This window comes from Leopardus geoffroyi, chromosome D4 (genome assembly GCF_018350155.1).
Source record: "Leopardus geoffroyi isolate Oge1 chromosome D4, O.geoffroyi_Oge1_pat1.0, whole genome shotgun sequence".
In the NCBI taxonomy this organism is placed as follows: Eukaryota; Metazoa; Chordata; class Mammalia; order Carnivora; family Felidae; genus Leopardus; species Leopardus geoffroyi.
Window position 1 is genome coordinate 7,526,044 of NC_059342.1, and position 22,096 is coordinate 7,548,139.

At 46.0% G+C, this 22,096-nt stretch overlaps 1 protein-coding gene and 2 long non-coding RNA genes across 7 annotated transcripts in view; 2 read left to right on the top strand and 1 right to left on the bottom strand.

Moving 5' to 3' along the window:
• GLIS3 (GLIS family zinc finger 3) overlaps positions 1-22,096 on the top strand; it is a 448,764-nt gene that overhangs the window by 207,991 nt on the left and 218,677 nt on the right. The gene's annotated exons all lie outside the window — the stretch shown is intronic.
• On the bottom strand, positions 299-21,374 carry LOC123593107. The gene is made up of 3 exons (XR_006710125.1): positions 19,661-21,374; positions 6,446-6,573; positions 299-4,821 (listed from the first exon to the last, which is right to left on the bottom strand). It is a non-coding gene; the product is annotated as an uncharacterized LOC123593107 (long non-coding RNA).
• Positions 4,799-12,827, top strand: LOC123593108. Its single transcript, XR_006710126.1, has 2 exons — positions 4,799-5,025; positions 5,071-12,827. It is a non-coding gene; the product is annotated as an uncharacterized LOC123593108 (long non-coding RNA).

Genomic DNA, 22,096 nt, shown 5'->3' on the forward strand with positions numbered 1-22,096 from the left:
GAAACTTAACAGAAGATCATGGGGGAGGGGAAGGAAAAAAAAAGTTAGAGAGAGAGGGAGCCAAACCATAAGAGGCTCTTAAAAACTGAGAATAAACTGAGGGTTGATGGGGGTGGGCAGGAGGGGAGAGTGGGTGATGGGCAATGAGGAGGGCACCTGTTGGGATGAGCACTGGGTGTTGTATGGAAATCAATTTGACAATAAATTTCATATTAAACAAAAAAGGAAGGAAGGCATAGTTTTGGTATTTTTATACTACCTGGTCAGAAACCGAGCAGCCTGGGGTAGCAGGGGGAGAGCTGTAGGTAGCATTGGTGGTGAGGAGCTTCAGCTTTGCGCCAGCAAGTTTCTTTTTCATTCTTGTTTGACAACCCAGAGGTGGCTGGGACGATGCCTTGCTCTGCAAATGGTGGGGACATCCGCATTTGAGGGTAGACGGGGAGCACTCACTCCAGAGGGTTTCCCACCCAGGGGTCCTCCCTGCCTGGATGCTTCTAGAAACCCTGGTGGGGGGTCAGATAGGTTCCCAACTGCCCCCACAGTTATGGGTGTTAATGAGTTCCTGCTGGAGCCTCTTGGACTACTGTGCCAGGGAGTTGCGTATATGGCCAGCCTTCCCTCCGGACCAGTGCTGTTTGCTCTTTTATTAAATAGCAGGTCCGGCTCCATGCTGGTTATGGAGCCTACTTAAGATTTTCTCTCTCTCTCTCTCTCTCTCTCTCTCTCCCCCTCCTTCTCTCTCTTTCTCTCTCTCTCTGTCTCCCCCATCCCTCCATCCCTCCCTCCCTCTCTCCTCTCCCCCCTCTGCTTTCTCTCTCTCCCTGCTCATGCTTTCTCTCTCTAAAAAAAAAAATTAAAAGTCCAGTCTCTTAGTCTGTATTTTCTGTGCCCTTTCTAATTGAATCTAGAACTGCATGATCCCATTTCAGAGCTAAAAATATACAGCATGCTCTAACCGTCCAATTTTTATGAGTGCCATCTATACACATAGTGTAGCCAATCTAGCATCTTAAACAGAACTCTTCACCTGGAATATTCCATGCTTCTCAGTTCAGTTAATTAGCATCACACTGACTTGTGGATTTAGAAGCATTTGGGTTCTGCTACTTATTTTTTTCTGGCCTGCAGGAAATGTATAAGGTTAATACAGAGAGCTTTCTATTTTAGTAAGCCTGTTTACTAATTGGTAGAACATGACATTTGTGTTACTTAATACATTAAGGCAGAGGAGTTGGGAATTTGTACAAAACAAACAAATTTGATATTAAATTTTGAAAAACGACAGAAAATTTCTCACTTTGGCTGTTGCATGGTATTGGTACGAAGAGATTCAAAAACAATAAAATGAAAAGTGAAGGGCTTTATGTAGCGTGTGGAAATGAAACAAATATTATACCACTTAAAAAAAAGAAGCCATTCCACTTGCCCTTGACTCATCCTTTGTTCAGTGTCTCCCGATGTTTCATTTTCTGTCTGGGCTGTGTTGCTTGCCCAGCTGGACCCTGTGGAGGGACGGCTCTGAGTTGGAGAAAACCTGAGAAGGGACCAGAGGTAGGTGCCCTGTCCCTGAGAGGCACTGGTTTGCAAATTCCTAGGAATAGTACCAGGTGGGTTTTTTTTTTTTTTAAATGTTTATTTGTTTATTTTGAGAGAGAGAAAGAGAGAGGGCATGAGTGGGGGTGGGACAGAGAGAGAGCAAGAGGGAGAGAATCCCAAACAGTCCCTGTGCTGACGGCACAGGGCTTGAGACGGGGCTGACACGGGGCTTGATCTCCCAAATCGCATCGTGAGATCATGACCCAAGGAAGTTGGATGCTCAACCAGTGGCACCACCCAGGTGCCCCAGACCAGTACAACTTTTCATCTTCAGCTGTCTCTGCTCTGCTCCCAGACCATGGACGGTGGTGCCCCCACCAGTCACATTTGTAGATGTGACTCCCTGGGGGGTTAGGACCCATCTGCCCTGGGACACTGGGACCCAGTTAACATGGCCACATGCTCTCCTACTATTTTTTCCTTCCAAATTAGTCTTCAGTTTCACAGTTTCAAGCCCGTTTCCCTATATGAGAAAATGGAAACGAAGTAAGAGTTGAGTAGTTTCCTTTCTGACCCTGGTTAATTTTTATCCATCTTCTCTGAGCAAAGGGTCTGGAATTGAGGACTGATAGGAAAGGCATTAGCCAAATGGATGCGAATCTTGCGAAAGCCATATTATAAATCCAACAGATATATTTTCTGAAATAAAAATTAATGGTGCAGTAGTGGCAGTCAAGGAAAACCTCGAACTAATGTATAAGTTTTATGTACGTAATACCTCTGTGCTTTGTTGAATAAAAGCTTTACAGTTCTTACAGTCACATCCTTCAATCACTTCTATTTGTGGATTTCTATCTTATTTAAGAAGGCCTGCTTTATCCTAATATTAAAAGAATTCTCTGGTGTGGTCTTCTAATACTTGTTTAATTTTTCTCCTCAGTTTTGTCTCTATTTTCTGTAGCATTTATTTCCATGTATCATACAAGGTACAAATCTATTTTTTTCTTCAATAAATGTCAGTTGATTTGGCATCATTAAATAAAGTCTGTTCTTTTCCGACTGAGATAATATGCTACCGTTAGCATAAACTGCATTCTGATTTTTGCCTTTTTCTTTTATTTGGTTTTCTCTTCTCTCTCAGTAGCCTGCTAGTTATTGAGTCGCTACATTTCAGAGTTTATAAGAAATGTCTTATAGCTTTAAAATATGTTTTGACATCTGGACAAGATGTTTCCTCTCATTATTAGTCTTTTTCAAAATTTTGTTGATCTTACCGATTTTTTTTTTTTTTTTTTTTTTTTTTTTTTTAGTTTTGATGGGCTGCAGACTCAGTTGATAAGTTCTGTAAGAAAATCTTTTGATTTTGATAGGAATCGCATTCATTTCACTGAGTGATATTGAGTCTCACCATTTGCTTTCTGGCATTTTACCTGTTTATGTCTTCCTTTATGTACTGTGGCTTTCTTTACATTTTTGTTTCACTTCTGTCAGTAGGTTTATTACTGGATATTGGACACACACACACACATTGTGAATAGTTTTTCTAATTGGTTAGTTGTGAGTAGAAAAGGTATTTTTTTCTATGATCACCTTGTGGCTGACCCAACCTGTTGCCTTATTTGCCTTAATAATTCTTTTTAGGTGATTTTCCTAATTTACTGGGTATTCCTTTCTAATATTCATACCTCCTTTGTTTTCTTGGGTAGGCGCCTGATTCGAGACCTTCGATACGTGGTTGAGTTCTTAGTGGTGAGGTAATGATAAGCAAGTATGCCTGCCTTGCTTCTGATTTCAGTGAATATGCTTCTGATACAATGCCATTTTTAGAATTCTTCGTCTTTTTTTCTTTAAATCATGAATTGAGGTTGAATCTTACCAAGAGTTTTTCTAACCTGTATTGCGACAGTCATCTGGTTGAATTTCTGACTCTGTTAGTGTACTGAATTACATGACTAGATTTCCAGATGTTTAATCATTGTTCATTCCTAGGGTAAACCATTTGTCTGGTAGGATTTGGTTTTCAATAATATTATGCTTTCCTGCATCAATAGGTCAAGTACGTCTCCCCTCTTTCTACTATAATCTGTTACATACTTCTAAAAGTCTGTGCCACACTGTCCGAGTTATCCATTGTGTTACATGTTTTATAAGAGTTAGAATTTCACTAAGTGGGGAATAAAAAAAGAAGTAAAAGGTAGAAGTTAGAAACGACCATCTCACACATTTTGCTCCTGGGAATATTGTTAAAATGTACAAATCACATCTCTCAACAGACCTAGGATGGTGTCAGCTCAGAAATAGTATTTTTCTTTGTGTGTTGTTTTTTGCAGAAATGGAACTTGTTTTTTTTTTTTTTAAATCATCAGTGTATTAGTGTGGTGAGATAAGGATGCGAGGGATATAAATAAGTCTATTTCAAGTGCTTAGTCAGCGGAACAACGAGATTGGTATCACGCACATGGGACCTACTGTGTGCATGGCGTCCTTAGCACCCGCCACCCAAATTAGTGTTCACAGCAGTGCTGGGGGGCAGGCAGTGGGGCTGTCGGCACCCCATTCTGTGGGAGTGTGAAACAGGCTCGGAGGGGATACATGGCACAGCCAAGGTCACACGGCAAGTAAGAGATCTAGTGGAAACTAGACCTTAAGTCTTCTTAGCTCAAACCAGTATCCATCCCGTCTCTGCCTCAGAGTTTTTAATGATGAAAAATAGACCCTCCAAGTGGCAGAAACCGGCACAGAGGCAAAGCAAGTTTTGAACCCATTCTTTCCCCTTCACCACTCACCCACTCGGGCCAGGAGTTCCAGTGTGAGGAAACCGGCAAGGATTCCTCAAGGAACGCCTTCTACACCATCATCAAGATTTACATTTTGAACTGCCTTTTCTTTGTCTCCTAAATTAAGGTAGTCACTAAGCCACAGGGGCAATGTAGCAATTTCCTACGACTGTGTGTGTTGGGCTCCTTTGGATCGAGGAGCGCACAGTCCCGCGTGGACACTGATGTTCACATCCCGGCTACTTAGTGTGGAACAACAACGAGTACTGTGGTCCTGCGGTCCTGTCAGGGAGAGGTGCTGGGACCACCTGGGGACAAGTGCTATGACAGGACCGCAAGGGCCTGGCAGCCTCTGCTTCCCATGACCCTTGTTTCCACGGCCGAGTTCAAGCACCTCGGCTGCCCTGGGCACAGGAGTGTGTCTCAGGATACCCTGGTCACCCAGGTGAAGTGTGCGGTGGCCGCTCCTTAGCCCGCATGCGTGGCTTCCCCGTGTTAACTCTCCTTCCTAGAATGGCACAAGACAAGCTTGGAGAAAGAATAACGTGCTGCTTTCTCCCTTTAAAAAAGCGTCCAAAGATATCGTGATGTTGGTTTTCCTGGTGCTTTTGGTAATTCAGATATTTTACTGGGCTGTTATGCACATGTTAGGTTTTCAAAGGAATTGTGGGGATCTCCTTTTTACCCTAAGCTATGCTGATATATATGCTGTGTCGTTCAAGTCTTTACTACACTTGGTCTTAGCCAAAAGGCCGAGAAGCGATTCGTTCAAGTCTTTACTACAATTAAATGTTAGACGTTAGAGGGTCTAGTGAAACCATTGTCTGGCTATCTATATGAGTGTCTGAGTAGAGAGTGGAAAGTCTTCCTTCTTTTCCTCCTTCTTATGTTGCAACGTGATGTTAACAGTAGAGAAGCAGCCGTCCTAAAGCGGGCAGACAGAGGATGGTGTGCGAGTCTAACTGAATGTACCAGAAGACTGGCGTAGAAACTGGAGCTGACCATACAAGGAATAGGCCAAAAGGTAGGGACCGTCAGGCAGGCTCTGAGTTGAGAAAACCCACAGTCAGGGGTAGGGTGTAAGAATGGTGCCTGTGGGCAGGTTGAGACTTTTGATTCTGGGGCAGAGGTTGGTTGACTTATGGAGAAGAAAGGGAATACTCTACTAACGCCACCATTAGTGAGCTGGCGGCCCCCCCCTGGTGACAGGACAAAGCATCAGGTGAACTGAGAGGGACCATTCCCCAAGGTGATAAGAAAGAGGTTGGCTGGGAGGAGAATCAGGATCCAGTTTCATAGTTGGAAAGACAGTGCTTGTTAAACTGGTAAGTTGAAGTAAAGACAGAAGTGAAAGGCACTTAGTTTTGGAGAGCTGAGGACAGAATGAAGTGAAGAGTTCAAGTTGCATGAAGTGAGAGGCTCCGGTAGGCTGGAATTTCCAGACCGGAGGCTTGGCTAAGACATCTCCAGCCAGGTGTCTGCTGTGTACCTGTTGGGAGTTTGTGTGTGTGCAGGTGCCGGCCAGTGGGCTCAAAGGTGCCAGCCAGCTTGGCCAGGAGCCTGAGGGCCACGGAAGAAGGATGCATCTAGAATTCAACGTGGCCTTAAAAGTATGAGGAAGGTTCTGGTTCATGTGTAGAAAATTGCAAGAGACCTTCACACCTCCTCTAACAATGAGAAAAAGCAACACAAACACAGATGTTTTTAAACCGGCGAGAGAGCCAAGGACACAAAGAAATCTGCATAAATGAAATTTCAGAAAGTGACAAGCCCTTCCTAGGAGAGAAGCAACCCAGGGCTGCTCACCCCTGGCAGAGTGGTAGGAAGAGGAGAAGTCTGTCACAGGCAGAGTGAGAAGAGATTAGCCCAACCTTTAGCCAACTTTGGGTGCCTGCCTGTTTCTTTAGAAAGGCAAGATCCCCAGCCACCAAGCAAGCCTCCACCACCTTCTGGGTCTTTCCAGGCACACAGGGGTTGTAGGGAGAGTAGGGCAAAGAAGCACGTAGAGGTTCCCATTAAGGTGTGTGTGGCCTTTGCTGAGAGCAAGGCAGCCGCCTGGTGAAGGCTCACTGGGAACAGGGCCGGAGAGCTGAGAGAAATCCTGTCGTGGCTCTGGAGTGTTCTGTACTCACCATCCAAAGGTTGAGGGCATCCTGAAGCAGGGCAGGGAGATGGTCAGCAGTGCAGAAAGCGAGGAGCGGTGATGGAGAAGGAAGGGAGTTTCTTCATGACCCAGAAAGATGCCTGGCTGACTTGAAAGCTGAAAGAGACATACCCCAGTTTGGAAAATCGATGGGTTGACTGCAAGGCATAAAGAAATCTCTGGAATCTCATCAGTGCTCAGATCTCAAGTCGTGCTGAAAGAGTCCTGACCCCACCCTTAAACTACTGAAGCCAGTGGTGAATTGGAATGAAAGCTGCAGTAACTCCAGACCCAAATCAGCTGTGGATGGCTGACTCTGTGCCCCTGTCCCCAACAGTGATCTTGCCAAGAAGGGGCAAGCCCTTTTCTGTGCATAAACATTATTGATTCAGTCCCCGCTGTTCCTCTATACAAAACGTTCACCACAAAATAAGTTCGAAGATAAATGAAGAAACAAGTGAATGTGACTCTTGCCCACGAGGGGAAATAGTCGCTGGCCAGAGGTAGACACGGAGAGGGTCCAATTTTGCAATTTATCAGGCAAGATTTAGATGGTTATGCTAAGCATATTCAAGGATCAATGGATAATATGCGGAAACAGGTATGGAATTTCAGCAGCAATGGGAACCTTTTTTTTGTTTTTTGTTTTGGTCTGTGTGTGTGTGTGTGTGTGTGTGTGTGTGTGTGTGCACGCATGCGTGTAGGGGCGGGAGAATCTAGAAAGTCAAAGTAAGACACTATACTTAGGGGTAGGACTTCGTACCTGAGAGCAGTATTTACTCTGCCTGTTGTGCCAGTGTGGTTCCTAGTTGTTAAATATAGAAAAACAGAAACAAAGCAAAAGAAAACAAAACAAAAAAGCAAAGCCCCTCAGGCAGTTCCTGGGCTGGAGGAATCACAGCTCAATCCTGGATTCACTTCCTTTTCTCTCTGAGTAGGTGTGTCTGTGGTCGGGTACCAGTCCACGCATTAGGTGATGATTCTTTGTCTTTTTTCCTCAGCTTTGGAGAAGTCACTCATTCGAAAGGGCAGATGCACCAGAAGAGAATGTCTGAGTTCCAAAGCCTCTATAGATATTTTGAGAATATTTTATTTTCTTTACAGTTTTTTTTTTGTTTTGTTTTTTAAACGTAACAGAGGTTAAGGTTCATAGCCTGGGCTTGTGCATTTTTGCATACGTCCATCATGAAGGCCTCTTTTCTGAAGTTTTCTCAGTGAAGACCACCCCTCCCCCACTTTCTTTTTTACAGCATTAGAAGTACTGTAATGTCTTCGCCAAGAAGTGTCAAAGGGTCCTCTTGGTATCATTGAAAAATTGAGTAAACTGTTCTGTTTTTTTTTTCCCCCCAAGCTGCATTCTTCTCTTCCCTAGGAAGTCGGTTTGACCTTTCTTTCTTTTTTCATTTCTTTTTCAATTTTCTTTCATTTGAAGAGGAGTGAACTGGTCCACACAAGACGTGACTTTACGTTGTGCCTTTCAGGGAAGGACAAATAATGAGTCTGAAACAGACCCCAAGTGCCTGCTGAACTTAAGCCTTTTCTGGGAAATGGAAAAGGTGCTTCTCTTTATTTACCTGCCATTACCCAGTTTGAAAATTGGTCGTGGTCACCCATTTTTATGCTTCCTTGTTCAGCTCTTTAGAATAAAAGTGTTAAATCTTTATTAGATGTTGTTCTTGGGGGTGGACCCAACCAGAGAAAATTTGGTTGGAAATTAGGGCCATCTGTGTAGTTTGCAGGGCCCAGCGCAAAACGAAAATAGGGGACCCCTCGTTCAAAATTATTAGGGCTCTTTGAGATGGTGACAGCAGAACATGGAACCACGTGTGGAGCCCTTGTAAGGCTGGGGTCCTGTGTGACAGCTTGCATGCCTGTGAAGCCAGCCCTGCAGTTAGGATGATCTCAGCTTCTGGTTCCTTAGGATGTTGTTGACCTTCCACGAGGATGCTCATCCAGGTATTTTAGAATCATGGTGTTAATTAAGGGAGATGAAGTTTTGGAGCCTAGTTATTAGGAAGGTTGTATGGCCAGGATATGAGGCTGTGCAGGTTTTACACTGCACAATTCGAGGGAGTACCATTTACATTCTGAGTCCTAGCTTTAGACGATTATTATGGCGTTTTTTGTTTTTGTTTGTTTGTTTTTTTTTCCTGGCACATGCCAAAAACGGTCCCAAGGACAGAAGGAAGGCTTTCTATAGCGTACAAAGATGCTGTTTGGGCAATAGGTAGCTATTCTCGCCACCTTCCTTTTCCCTACCCATTAAGATTTTCTCTTTCCTGTACAGCTGTAATTTGTCTTTGTGACTGTAAGTGCCCACGTGACCTCACAGACCCATGTCTCTCTGTCTTTTCTCTTGTTTCTTCTCTCTGTCCTGCTTTTTCCTTCCCCACCTCCACTCCCCTTTCTCTCTCTAGCCTTTACTTTGCCTCCCAGAAACCTGGATCCATAGAAAGTCTCCTGAGGCACAGGCATTCGAAAATCAGGCTGAATTTTATTGTTTGTGCCTTCTAAAATCCTCAGTTCTAAATGGGAGAGGGGAGATCTATAACAATTTAAAGGAAACCCTGTGAACAGATGGTACCCATCTCAGCCACCCTTAAAGCCAGTCGCTTAAAAAGGAGTCAGGAATTTGAAACTACATCCCTGGGGAGTTCATTCTATGACAGGGGAATAGGAATAGAATCCCCAGGAGGACCGTCTGATCCGCAGGCCTTCAAGGTGAGGCCTCGAGCATAGGTTCTCTGAGCTGGAGGGGATCTTGGAGACAGAGTAGAGGTTCCACTTTGAGGGGCCCCACGCTATGAGAAGGGGCTGCCATGAGCCCCACTCGTAGCCCGTCCAGTGCTCTAGATTTTCCGCCGGAGCCTGTCTGGGGTCCGTATAACCTGGGCCAACCCCAGGGGTGTTGCTGGATGAGGACTCTGACAGAGGTGGACGTGGCTGACCAACCACAGGACACGGGGCGAGTTGCACACCTCATCACCCATCCTGTCATCCCTTCACCGTTGTCCCGGGCATCAGGGCAAGGACGGTTTCGTTTGCCTGCTCGCCCTCTCCAGAGAAAAGACTTCTCCCCTTCCTCGGGGCTGCCCTATGACGTTCGTTGTCACCCGGTTTTACCTGCAAGAGAAATGTTCTCAAGAAGGAAGACGAAAAGCCAGACTGTCTGTAGGGCTCCTTTATTCCCCACAACAAAGCTGCGGGCTGGCCATTGTTGGAAAACACTCCGTGCTTGGACACGAGCCGGCTTACTGTTGCTGCTCCGGAGAAAACGAAAGCTTCTCCGCCTTCTGCCTTGAACCTGATCACCAAGGCCTGTGCGCTCCTTGTATCTCCAGCAGGGCCACAGAGCAACGTGTCTGCCTCCAGTTCATGAGAAGGTTCCGCCGGCCTTCCTGGAAGGTTTAACACTGCACATTCTCGGTCTTGTAATTACCCATTTTAATCATTCCTCTGTCTCAAGATTGCAAGCCCCTGACAGGCAGCTTCTCTGTCTCGATCATCTCGGCGCCCCCTGCTGTCTGCCCCCGGATTGGGCACGTGGCAGGTGCCCCGTCCAGGAGCTCGCTGGTGATGCTAAGACATTCAGCAGTCAGATCCGGAACAGGGCTGCGCAGAGGCACCCTGGGGTTTAGTCTCACCTGGAATTTAGAGTAACGCAAGGCTGAATTCTGCTTAGTCAAACTTGACATCTGTGGCTGCATTTCTCAGAATAGCCCAGCAGAGAGAACACGGAGGCTCCTGCCAAATCTGTTGATGTCAAGGATGACAACTCCATATGCTAAGAAGCAGAAAGCCCCAGTTGTACTGTTCACTCTTGGTCCAGGATGCAGAAGCAATGGAAGGGAGAAAGATGAAGCCTGTCTGGCATCACTTTTTTCCCCCGTTTCCCCACCAGACCAGGAAGAGAAGAAAATCAAATTTTAAAAATCAAGGTGGCATGATCGCCATTTTTAAAAAGTCCTAGATACCAGTGTTAGGGTGGTCCTTTTTATTTTTTATTATTATTTTTTTACATTTTTTAAAATGTTTATTTATTTTTGAGAGCGACAGAGACAGAATGCGAGTGGGTTAGGGGTGGAGAAAGAGGGAGACACAGAATCGGAAGCAGGCCCCAGGCTCTGAGCTGTCAGCACAGAGCCGGACGCGGGGCTCGAACTCACGCACCGTGAGATCGTGACCTGAGCCGAAGTCGGACGCTCAACCGACTGAGCCGCCCAGGCGCCCCAGGGTGGTCCTTTTTAAATCCCAGAAAGGTTAATTAGTAGCTCGTATGGAAAAAGCCTTGGGAGCCCCTCATCGGGACCAATATGGATTTCATTTTTTAAACAAATGGAATCTTCCAAGTCCCAAAGGCCATAGTGGTCAGGAGCGCCTACGAGCGAGGTGTTGAAAACTGCTGTTTTTCAGATGATTTGGTCAAGAAGACACACACGCACCCCCACACAAAACAAAATTAAACAAAAAAAATCTGTTTCAAAATAGTTTGGCTTTCCATGATGTGCTCTTGATTTATTTACTCTAGCTGGGAGGCAGTGCAGGTCCGTAGCCATAGACCTGTTCCAGCAACAAAGAAGATGACGTCCTCAGACCTTGAATTTGTCACTCTGTGATCCCGTTCCACCTGAGCCCCTGACGAGGCCCGTGTTGGCCTCCTTCTTCTGTAGACGGCCGTTTCTGCACCTGCACAACCCACAGGCTCCAACTATTGCATTCGCTCCAGGGCACATCCTCACATGACTCTAACCAAGGTGTTTATTGTCAACCCGTAAATTCAGGTGGTTCCTCGGAGGTTGGGAAAATATGTTTATTTGTGCTGTGCCTTCGAGAGCTTGGAAATGTGGCAACACTGTGGAGTTGTGGGAGCGGCTGCTGAGCACACTGCCAGCACCGGTCTGTTCTGCGGTCGAACTATGACCACAAAAGGCGAGGTCTCTGCCCTTGCGGAGCCGATGTTCCGCTGGCCAGTGTAGATGGGCTCCTTGCTCTGCCCCCCGGGAGCTCTGTGACCGTGAGGAAGCACTGTAACCTCTCTGTGCCGGGGCGTGTTTTCATCTCCTGAAGGCTAGAGTGAGATCCTTGGAAGGCTTCGTGCTCGATTCACCCATTTCCACTTTGTCCCTCTTTCTCTCTCGTTCAAACGGCGAGAATCTGATCGCTGTGAATAGGATCCAAACTGGGTAAAGTGTGAGCCTGAACAAGTTGAAGGATCTTGTAGATAATGTGACTTTTTGCTTTGACGGGAAAGTAAGTGCTTGGAGGCTTCTATTTGATGAACACAACAGAACGGAACGATGAAGCAAACTTACCTTAAGGACTCCTAGTAAACTCCTTTGGCTTCACCCCAGGAGCAGAAACAGCCGATGGCAGTGTTGACTGGTCTCTGAAGGAAAGGCAGAGCCTTAAATGAACACTTGAAATCTGAGCACTCTACTGTTGGTCCCTGGTGGTGTTCACTTGGCCAGATTCCTTTGGGGCCGTATTCCTTTCTCTTCTTTGGGCTTCAGAGCCCGTTGCCATCCAGAATTGTGTCTCCTTTGCGAAGGAAGTTAACAGGCACGGAATCTGGCTCAGTCGCGGGAATTCATTTTAGCTTTGAGCACTACTCAGACATTTATCCACTAAAGAAACCTCTGCTCTGGGCCTGGCACTATTGTAGGCACTGCGGATGGAATCGTGAACAAAACAAGGAGCATCCTGCTCTCGTGGGATTCATACTCTAGAAAGGAGAGGTGGGAATTAACAAGCAGATGAACAGATTAATAATTTCAGAGAACCTGAGAGGGCCGTGAAGAGAGTCGTGCCGGGGGTGCGTGGGCAGGAGTCGCCGCTTGGGGTTTGCGGAGGTTCAGACCAAAGCTTTCACGTGAATGTGAATGAGCAGCACTACTCCTAAGAGCGAAAGGGAGGACGAAACCCAAATGTCCGTCGGCGTGCGAACGGATAAACCAGATGTGGTAATTAGCCAAACTGGAATGTTATTCAGCCGTCAAAAGGAATGAAGTGCTGATGGATGCCCCGGCACAAGTGAACCTTGGAAACACGCCATGTGAACGAAGCCAGACACAAAAGGCCACATACTGTGTGACTCCGCTTATACGATGTGTCCAGAATAGGGTGAATCCACAGAGGCGGATGGGACACGCATGGCTGACTGGGGGGCTGGGGAGAGTGAGGGATGTGCGCAAACGCTAACGGCTGCGGGCTTTCCCTTCGGGGGGATGAACATGTTCCGGAACCAGATAGTGGTAATGTTTGCGCAACACTGCGAATACACTTAATACAGATGTCTTGTAGACTTTAAAATGGTTAAAATGTCATGTGTATTTTACCGCGGTTAAAAAAATCAACAACAACCTTAAACCCAAGTATGATGTTTGACACCAGTTCAGACTGAGAGGACATTTATATACACTTGAAACGTATCCTGAAGACTAACTGTATACTGTCTAGCTTAGCCCTTTACTTCAGGGAGGAAAAGTTTTATTTGGTATTTGTTTAGGCCCACACCCTCTGAAATGGGGCTTTCAGGGACTTATCAAAATAGAACTGAGTACAAATACAGGTGTGCAAATATACAGGTGTGCCCATCTCTCCAATGAATCCATTCTTTAAAGCTGTAAAGTATTTGGAGGTGAACAGGATGTGTTTTATACACGGGCCTGCCTCCCCCCTGATGTACTCTCATCTCTAATTGTTTTTGTACATGAGGAACATTCTCACCTGCCAACTTGCCGAATGCTCCTGGGGTCTTACTCTGGGGATGAGGAGTGGGTAGGGGGTGGCATTCCTTATCAAGAGCACCAGCCTTGGAGTTAAAACAGGTGGAGAGGGTTTGGACAGGTCCCCCAAGACTAAGTTCAAGATGCGACAGTAGAGAGAAGTGGAGTAGAGGCAGGGCGAGAACACTAACCAGCTTTGTGCCCCCAGCACGTCGTTTCCATTCACGTACATGCGTACGTATGTGTTATCTATAAAAATTGGTACCTTCCTCAAGCCTGTTTACCTAAAGTAAATACATATGGGGAAAAATAAACACCTCTGATCTAACTTTAAAATATTAGCCTCAGCACTAGTCCCTTATTTCTTCATTGAGTTTGGCATGGCGTCCATCCGACATTTCTTAGCGTGGGAGAAATTGGTGAAAATTCTGGAGCCCAGAAAAATTACTGATGATGTCTAAAGAGTTTTCAAACCTCTGGTTAGGATGATTGCTATGCTCTTTTTTTTTTTAAAGGTTATTTCTCAAGTGATACTTATGTAGCATCTCAAATCAGTATGACTCTATTCTTTTTTTTTTTTTGAGTGACATGGAAAAAAATGTTTGCTAGGCCTCTTTGTTTCTTCCATCAATTCCTCTGCTCTACAGTTACTAGGAGGTTACTGCTAGGTCTTTGAAGAGGTGGGTTTTGATATATTTAGGCGTAGGTATAAAGTACTCCACCAGGCAGGGTTAGCAAATGTTGGGACTCTCACAGTTTCCAGCCATCCAGAATGTTCCATACTGGTTCTGTCTTCCCAACCACTTGTGCATGTCAACCTCCCTTCCTCCCCTCTCCCCCCACAGAACTTTTCCTTTGTCTTCGTCTGCTTTTCCTACCACACTCCGCATCAGAAATAAGCAATGCTATGTCTTGCTTAAGCAATGTTTGAATTCCCTCACAAGCACGTGAGAGAAGTGAGCCACATTCTGTTCTGTTTGTTTGAGGCCCATTGTCTGTTTTCATTCTGACCCAGTTTCTTCTGGGACTGGGAGTAGAGGGAAATTTAGGCCTCACCGGAGATTATCAATGGATGCTTTCAGACGGTCCTCTGAAACGTGTGCCTGGGTAGTAATTACTCGCCTAGGATCCTACATTCACCAGAAGGAGTTTATTGTTCTCAAACAGGAGGAAAAATAAATCTTTGTAGTTCATTGTGAAATGTCAGCTTTCCCCAGCTACAAGGACCCCGATGGCAGGTTTAGGGTTTCATCTGCAGGTGTGAAGGCTTATTCTCTTTATCCCCTCTTACATGGAGGCCTGTATCTGATTGGGTGTGGGAGTAAGAGCCTCACCAGGCTAATAAAAGCGATGTCAGTGACTTTCAGTGGACGCTAATATTTGCAGATTGAAAAAGTCTCACCACTTAAAGATCTGAATCCTGCAAGAAAGGTATGAAAGATTCCTAGCGTGGCACAGCTTTTTCTCTATAGAGACATATACTCTGTGACCTTAAGACCTTCCTCAGAGGATCCTTATGCAGACAGCTATTCCTAGGTGCATGTGTGTTTAAAGTGGAGAGACGTGTATGAAAGAGAATGAGGGAAAGAATTGGATTATTAGAATGGGCTCAGCACAGGACCCTCCTTCTAGAATCCCCCTGGGCTATGAGCATCGGTGACAGTCCCAGTCTTTAATAGCTGGCCTGGCATGGGCACTGGCCAGTCGGAATGCCCCCTATGTCACTAGAGCAGGGTCCTGGACAGTACATTTTGTGCGAGGCTTTCTTTGGCCATCATGTTGTGGGGAAGGTGGTGGACGGGTCCTCCAGGAGGACCTAGTAGAAGGGGAACTCAAGACTGTGGTTATTTACCAGCCTGTGCGGATGCGTGTGAATATTTCAACAATCGACACAGGAGCTGCAGCTCTGGGACTCTGTATCCCAGACTTCTGAAGCAGTTCCTATCAAGATATAACCCACTTGGGATCTAAGGCAGCTACTGGTGGTGATGATTGTTGTTAAATGTTTGTGTCTTGATCAGTGTGCTCGCGTGAGAATTTGCTCAGACGTCCTTGGTGTTCATCTGAGCTGGTTAGAACCCGGCCATTCATCCCCCATGATCTCTGTGCCTGTGACATTCAGTACAGGCAGAAGCCTGCTGACTCCATCAGGAACCCGAAGCTATTTGAGTCCTAGCCTGCTCTGAACCCGTCTTCGTGCTTGTTGGGGACTCTTGCAGAGTGAAAGAATACAGTAAAGTTACTGGCACTCCGAAGTTGGTTTTTTAGGAGGACTACACTGCCTATTTCCAGAAACGGGCAAAGATGTTGGCAGTAAAAAAGTTGGTGAGATTTTGTGCAGGAGCCTGAATTGGTGGACGGGCCAGGTCTGGTTATGTGATGGGTGGCTGGAAGGACAGCATCTCAGTGGGGTGAAATTCCCGAGAAAGTTTGCAGCTGGGACGTCCGATCCCCCCAGAGAGGACCTCAGTTCCAAAAGGGATGATACCACCTTTGTATCCTCATCGTAAAAGAAGCTTTCATGCGCCCCATGAAGAGATGCTTCTCCTCGTATTGGTCATTGCCTTCAGAGCAATTTAATAGAATTTAAAAATAAGCACACAGTTGAATACCATAAAGTGGTTAAGCAAGCTGTTTCTGACTGTGCAAACTAACCTTTTTTCTATTTGCGAGACTGACTTACATTATATTATGCACGTACTGAGCCGTGGCCTGACTATATGATCCCCCATATAATATCCGCATTTAAGGTGGCCTGTTGGAGTGGATCCGCAGGGAAATGAGTTTTCAGCAGGATCCCTCACAGCGCGCGAGCCGTCTCACAGCTTCACGTGCAGCCTTACCTCTTCTCCTAAATAACATTCTCTTCCCTTGATCCTCACGGAAGTCATTCTGAATTAAAAATAAAATGTTTGGTTTCCATGCCTTGGCTTAAATGTTGCATTGCATTTAACTCTAATACGCCCTTCATGATAGAATTTACTAGAGGGTCAGAGTAGGGTTTGAGGGTCAGATGTTCCCGCTCACCCCTCGTTTTCCGGATTTGGCTGACTTCGGTATGAACACACAGACCTGCGGTACATGGGGCAGAGCGTCGGTTTTATTTAGGCTCCCGTGGCCATAGGTGAGACTGGAGAGCACAGTGGGGCCCCCTCCCTCCCTGCCTGAGACTTGAGACTTACCCAGACTTCCTTTCTGGGGAGACTGCTGGAAAAGTTGGAAGCAAGAACAGAGGCCTTCGTAGCTCTGGCTGTGGAGGGCGTGGCTGACTCCCTAGTTGACCGGCTTCAGCGGATGTCACACTGTCCTTGGTGTTAGTCCCTCTTCTTCCCCAAGGAGTGGCCAGGGGGACCAGAATCCTCCATGGAAAAGCTCCCTCCTAAGGAGGACCTTGCTCTCTTCTCTTGAATGTACGCGGATGGGGATGCAGAGACCCCTTCTGTCCCAGCACAGTCCATCCCAGAGAAGCCCATTGGCCTCGTCTAAACTACTCGGAGTTACTTTCCCACGTAACAGCAAGAGTGTCCAGACACGACCAGAGGCAACTGTGGAGCCAAATGCCAAGTCGAGATTCTTCACGAGGCCTTCCCTGGCTGAGCCGGGGGACCCCTCTCCGGTGCTCCTGTGGGGGAGCACACTGAGCCCGCTCTGTTTCACCCTGACGGCGTTAGGTTAAACTTCTTTCTCCCCCTAGATTGTGAGCTCCTTGAAGCCAGAGACCGTATGTTTGTCATTTTTATATCTCTGCCTCCTAGCATAGTGCCTGGATTGTAGTAGGTCCTCGGTAAATATTTGTGGAACTAAAATGAAAGGCACATTAAGCCAGCTGCTAGAGGTCTTTATGTGGTAGATGGAAGGGTGTGGATTTGAGTCCGTGTGTAATTGGAAACAGTAGCAGGTTTTAGTGGATTGACATGATCAGAACTGGAATACAAGACTAAAAATGTAGTATTTGAGAAAAGCCAGAGACTCTTGAGATTTACAAGGACCTTAAACGATGACCTAACCCATCTACAGATTCTACAGCTGACTCTTCTAGAACTTTCCTTGTAGTGGTTATTGGGCCTTTGAACACCTGCCCAGGGAGCCTATTCTATTTTCACAATAAACCAAAATACCGTCTATAGCTTAATCCACAATATTGTCCCTTGGAGATACCTAGAGAAAGTATTGCTTCTTTTCCCCATGACAGACTTTCATTAATTTCACGAAAAATGGGCATGTTTCCCTACCCACACTTGTCACGTAAACACACCTGGTTCATTCAGCCGTTCCTCATATGTATAATTTACAGTTCCTGCACAACCCTGGTAGCTGTCTTCTGAATGTGGTCCAGTGAATGCACATTCCTCAAAAAATACATCACTAGAATTGAAAAGGATATTCCAGGTATGGTCCAGCATGGAAAGAGTTTATTACCTCTCTGATTCCAGAAACCATATGCACATTAAATGCAACCTAACTCATTAGCTCTGTTGATGACCCTGACCCATCTCTGAGTCATATTTAGCTTTCTGTTGATGAAGACATAGTAATTTTCCTGTGCTGCGACTGAGGCCAGGTAGCTACCAGCCTCTCCTGATGTAGTCGCTTGTTGGGACCCAAGCAGAGAACATCACATCCTGCTAGCCCATCTCTCATATCTCCCAAACCTCTCTGGTTCCATACCATGCCATTCAGCGTATTTGCTACCTCTCTTAGCACTGTGACCTCCCAAGATTTGAGGAGGATGCGCCTTCCTGTTACTGTCTTTATCCAAGTTCACATGAAGATGTTAAGCTGGATAGACCAGAGTTCTGTGGCATACTGCTAGAAACCGCTCTTGAGGTGGATGTCAACTTTGAGAATGACTTAGGACTTCCATCCCTACCCCATAATTTATAAGACTATCATAACAGGCCTTATAAAATGCATCGTGGAAGTCTGCATTTTGGTATATAATCAAAGGGGAAAATGAGCTTAGGCAGATACGGCCAATTCTGAGTACAATTTTGCTGCCTCTTGGTGATTGCAGTTTCTTTTTCTGGCTTCCCATGAAAATTCCTTTTAATAAACCGTTTTTGATTTTGCCCAAGATTTCCCGAGGTGACCTGTATACAACTTTTGAATCTACCTTCTTCTTCATTTTGAAAACATGAGTGACATTTGCCATTCCCCCCCCCCACCCCCAGCCCCCTCTGAGCCTTTGGCACATCTTCCATTTTCCATGATTACTCAGAGGTTTCTGAGGGTGCTGGGGCTCTGGCGGTCTCTACTGCTGGGACTCGAATATCTAGGCTGTGATTCTGAAGCTATGTTTAATTTCACCTTAAGCCTGCTGTCAGATTTTTTTCCAGGCCTTGGCTGCTGGGACCAGAACTTACTTTGTATTCCCAGTTGTTACACTGCATGTACAGAAGCTAAAAAAAAAAAAAAAAATCAGTATTATAGCGAAAAAAAAAAATCCAGAACACTATACCTCACACAACTTTCTAGTTAGGTTAAATGCACAAGATCTAGTGTGTGCTTTGGGTTCTTTGATTTGCGAGTGTCTTTCTTCAAGTAAAAGAGCTTATTATAAGGATGTGAGGGGCAAGACCAGCAAAAGATTGTTCCTTAGAAACATGAAATGGAATCAAGAAATGGCCAGGTCTTGGAATTGGGAGATCTGTGGCCACTCTGAGTGCTGGCTGGGCTGTGTGGTCACTGCGGGAGCAGCAGCTCTATGTCAAGAGTAAATCCAACTTCTTTTCCTTTTTTCCCCCCTGCCCCTACAGCCAATCTCAGACCTTAATTATTTATTCATTTATCTATCTATCTATTTATTTATTTATTTATCTATTTATTTATTTATTTATTTATTTATTTATTTTCCTCAGCTCCTTTCTTTGCCTTGTCTCTTACTGGTATGATACCAATGTAGTGTCTCTTTCTCTACCTCAGAATTTATATTTCCTCGTCTTTTTGACTTGGCCAAAACTTTGCCTCATCAATAGCATCTTGTGGTTGATTTCTTTACCCCTTCTCTTGTCCAGGGGGGCCTTTTTTTTTAATTTTTTTTTTTCAACGTTTATTTACTTTTGGGACAGAGAGAGACAGAGCATGAACGGGGGAGGGGCAGAGAGAGAGGGAGACACAGAATCGGAAACAGGCTCCAGGCTCTGAGCCATCAGCCCAGAGCCCGACGCGGGGCTCGAACTCACGGACCGCGAGATCGTGACCTGGCTGAAGTCGGACGCTTCACCGACTGCGCCACCCAGGCGCCCAGGGGGGCCTTTTAAGACGGTGTCTGTGGTAATTTAGGGAGAAGCCTGCCCCAAGTCTTTGAGAAATTAAGTCATCTGTATTTGTCCTAGTAGAGCAGAGCATTTTTTGGGGTTTTGCTTTTCTCTTCAAACAGATCTGAGAAAACTTGCTAATGTCTCTACTTCTTTGACAGTCTTGTGAGCAGTCACAGCCTAAGTCACGCACACAGTCTCTTTCTGAGGAAAACCGCTTACCTTCCGGACTGCCACGTTCTCCTCCACTTGACCCTGGCTCCAACATGGCTGGCTGGATGACCCTCATGCACCTGACCCGAAGACAGCCAGTCTGTGGACTGGCCAGCGGAAAGTTCTTCCCACACAGGGACGAGATGGGCCAATCAGATTGTTTCTCTCTGAAGGCTCTTAACTGAAAACGGAACTAGGACCAGGCAAACAGGAGAGGGAGATAAAAACCCAGAGAGAAACTCTGAGAGACCAGGGAGTGACTAGTGCTCTCTGCCTAAGGGAAAGGGGCCAGGTGTATTTCATGTCCGTTTGGACAGATCCATATATTCCTATACATAAATACTTTATGCCTATTTCATAGAACTTGGCACATGAGGATGAAAATGGGACGTTTTGCAGGCAAGTTAGGAGCTATACACTGATTCAAAGACTTCACTCTTTCTTCTATTGTAGGAGCTCCACTTCCCTCTCGAGTAGACCCCTCTCTCCCATCCGTGCCACTGGGCATCCCCTGGCGGTTTTCTGGCTCCTCTGAGATGTGGAAGGGGTGCGTGCTCCTTTTCTTGTTCCACGCTGGCCCCTTTTGGTGACGTTTGCCTGCTTCGCCTCTTGGCCTTGTCTGTACTCTCAACTGTCCCCTAGTGTTGGGGACTCCAGCGGGCTGTGGGTGCTGGCCGGGGCTCCAGGCGCTAGGCTCTGCCTCTCCTACAGCTGCTACACCTGGAGCCCTGTCGGAGCATTTCAGAGCTGGACACTAGCTAAAGTGGTGAAGACAGATTTTATTCGGTAACTATTGCAATCGAGGAGAAGAGACGCTAGTGTAGAAGTGGGCTCAAGTCCAAATATGTGTGGGAAGTCATAGCCAAGGAGCAGGATGAAGGGGAAAATGAAGCAGTAGGTGGAAAATGACCAAGAGGGGCCATCGAGGATGGAGGGATTCTTACTACAGTGGACCAGACAAGCCAAGGATGGGGCTCCGTGATGAGGCCTTGTCGGAAGGAGGGCTTGGAGGAGCCCGTGTGACGTTTGGTCAAGGAGAGAGTCTTTGTCAGCCTTCACTCCACCAAATTTGTATTGCGTTTCTGGAACCACAGATGAATTGGAGCTGCATCTTGTTCTCGTCTTAAATGAGGGTCTTGTCTCCCTTTTGTGTTACTCGGTTACATTCTCCTAAAGAGGCACTGTCTCAGTTCCCAGCAGCTCAGACATGGAAGCAAAACTTATCTTTCCGATTATTCGTTCGGGCTTCATGCACAAATCTATGGCAGCCGGGACTTGTGGGGGAAGAAGATTTTCCTGAGAGCAATCTGAATAACAGACGAAATACAGTGCTCGAAACCATGCCCTCCCGGCCCTCCAACAACCGAGGCATTGTTGAGGACCAACTTGTGACCTCATAGTCTCTTTCCTTAATCTTACGTGACAGCCCTCCCCAGCCCTTCCTGCAGACTGACCCTGTGGAGCCTAGACCAGCCACACCTGGATACCACCTGGGACTCCAGCCAGGGCGCAAGCCAGAACTGCCCCCTCACCCACCCCACCCTCCCAATACTTGGAAAGAAAAGACACAGAAAACTCAATGTACCTCAGCCTGACCCCTGCCTCACAACTAGGAAAGCTGTATTTCTTTCCAACTCTCTACACTTCATACTTTATTTTTTAAGAGTTGTTTGCAATATTTTATCTATTTTTAAAATGTACGTATTTAAACTTGAGTTAACATGCAGTGTAGTATTGGTTTCAGGAGTAGAACCCAGTGACTCATCACTTACGTACAACATCCAGTGCTCATCCAGACAAGTGTCCTCCTTAATGTGCATCACCCACTCAGCCCATCCTCCCACCCAACCTCCCCTCCAGCAACCCCCAGTTTGTTCTCTGTGTTTAAGAGTCTCTGACGGTTTGCCTTCTTCTCTGTTTCTATCTCATTTTTCCTTCCCTTCTCCTATGTTCATTTGTCTTGTTGCTCAAATTCCACATATGAGTGAAATCATATGATGTTTATCCTTCTCTGACTTGACGTATTTTGCTTAGCATAATACATTCTAGTTCCATCCAGGTTGTAACAAATGGCAAGATTTCATTCTTTTTGATCGCCAAGTAATACTCCTTTGTATATATAAACCACATCTTCTTTATCCATTCATCAGTTGATGGACATTTGGGTTTTCTCCACACTTGGCCATTGTTGATAGCGCTGCTATAAACATTGGGGTGCATGTGCTTCTTCAAATTAGCATTTTTGTATCTTTTGGATAAATGCCTAGTAGTGTAATTGCTGGGTCATAGGGTAGCTCTATTTTTAATTTTTTGAGGAACTCCCCTACTGTTCTCCAGGGTGGCTGCACCAGTTTGCATTCCCACCAGCCTTGCAAAAGGGTTCCCCTTTCTCCACGTCTTTGCTAACATCTGTTGTTTCCTGAGTTCAATTTTAGCCATTCTGAC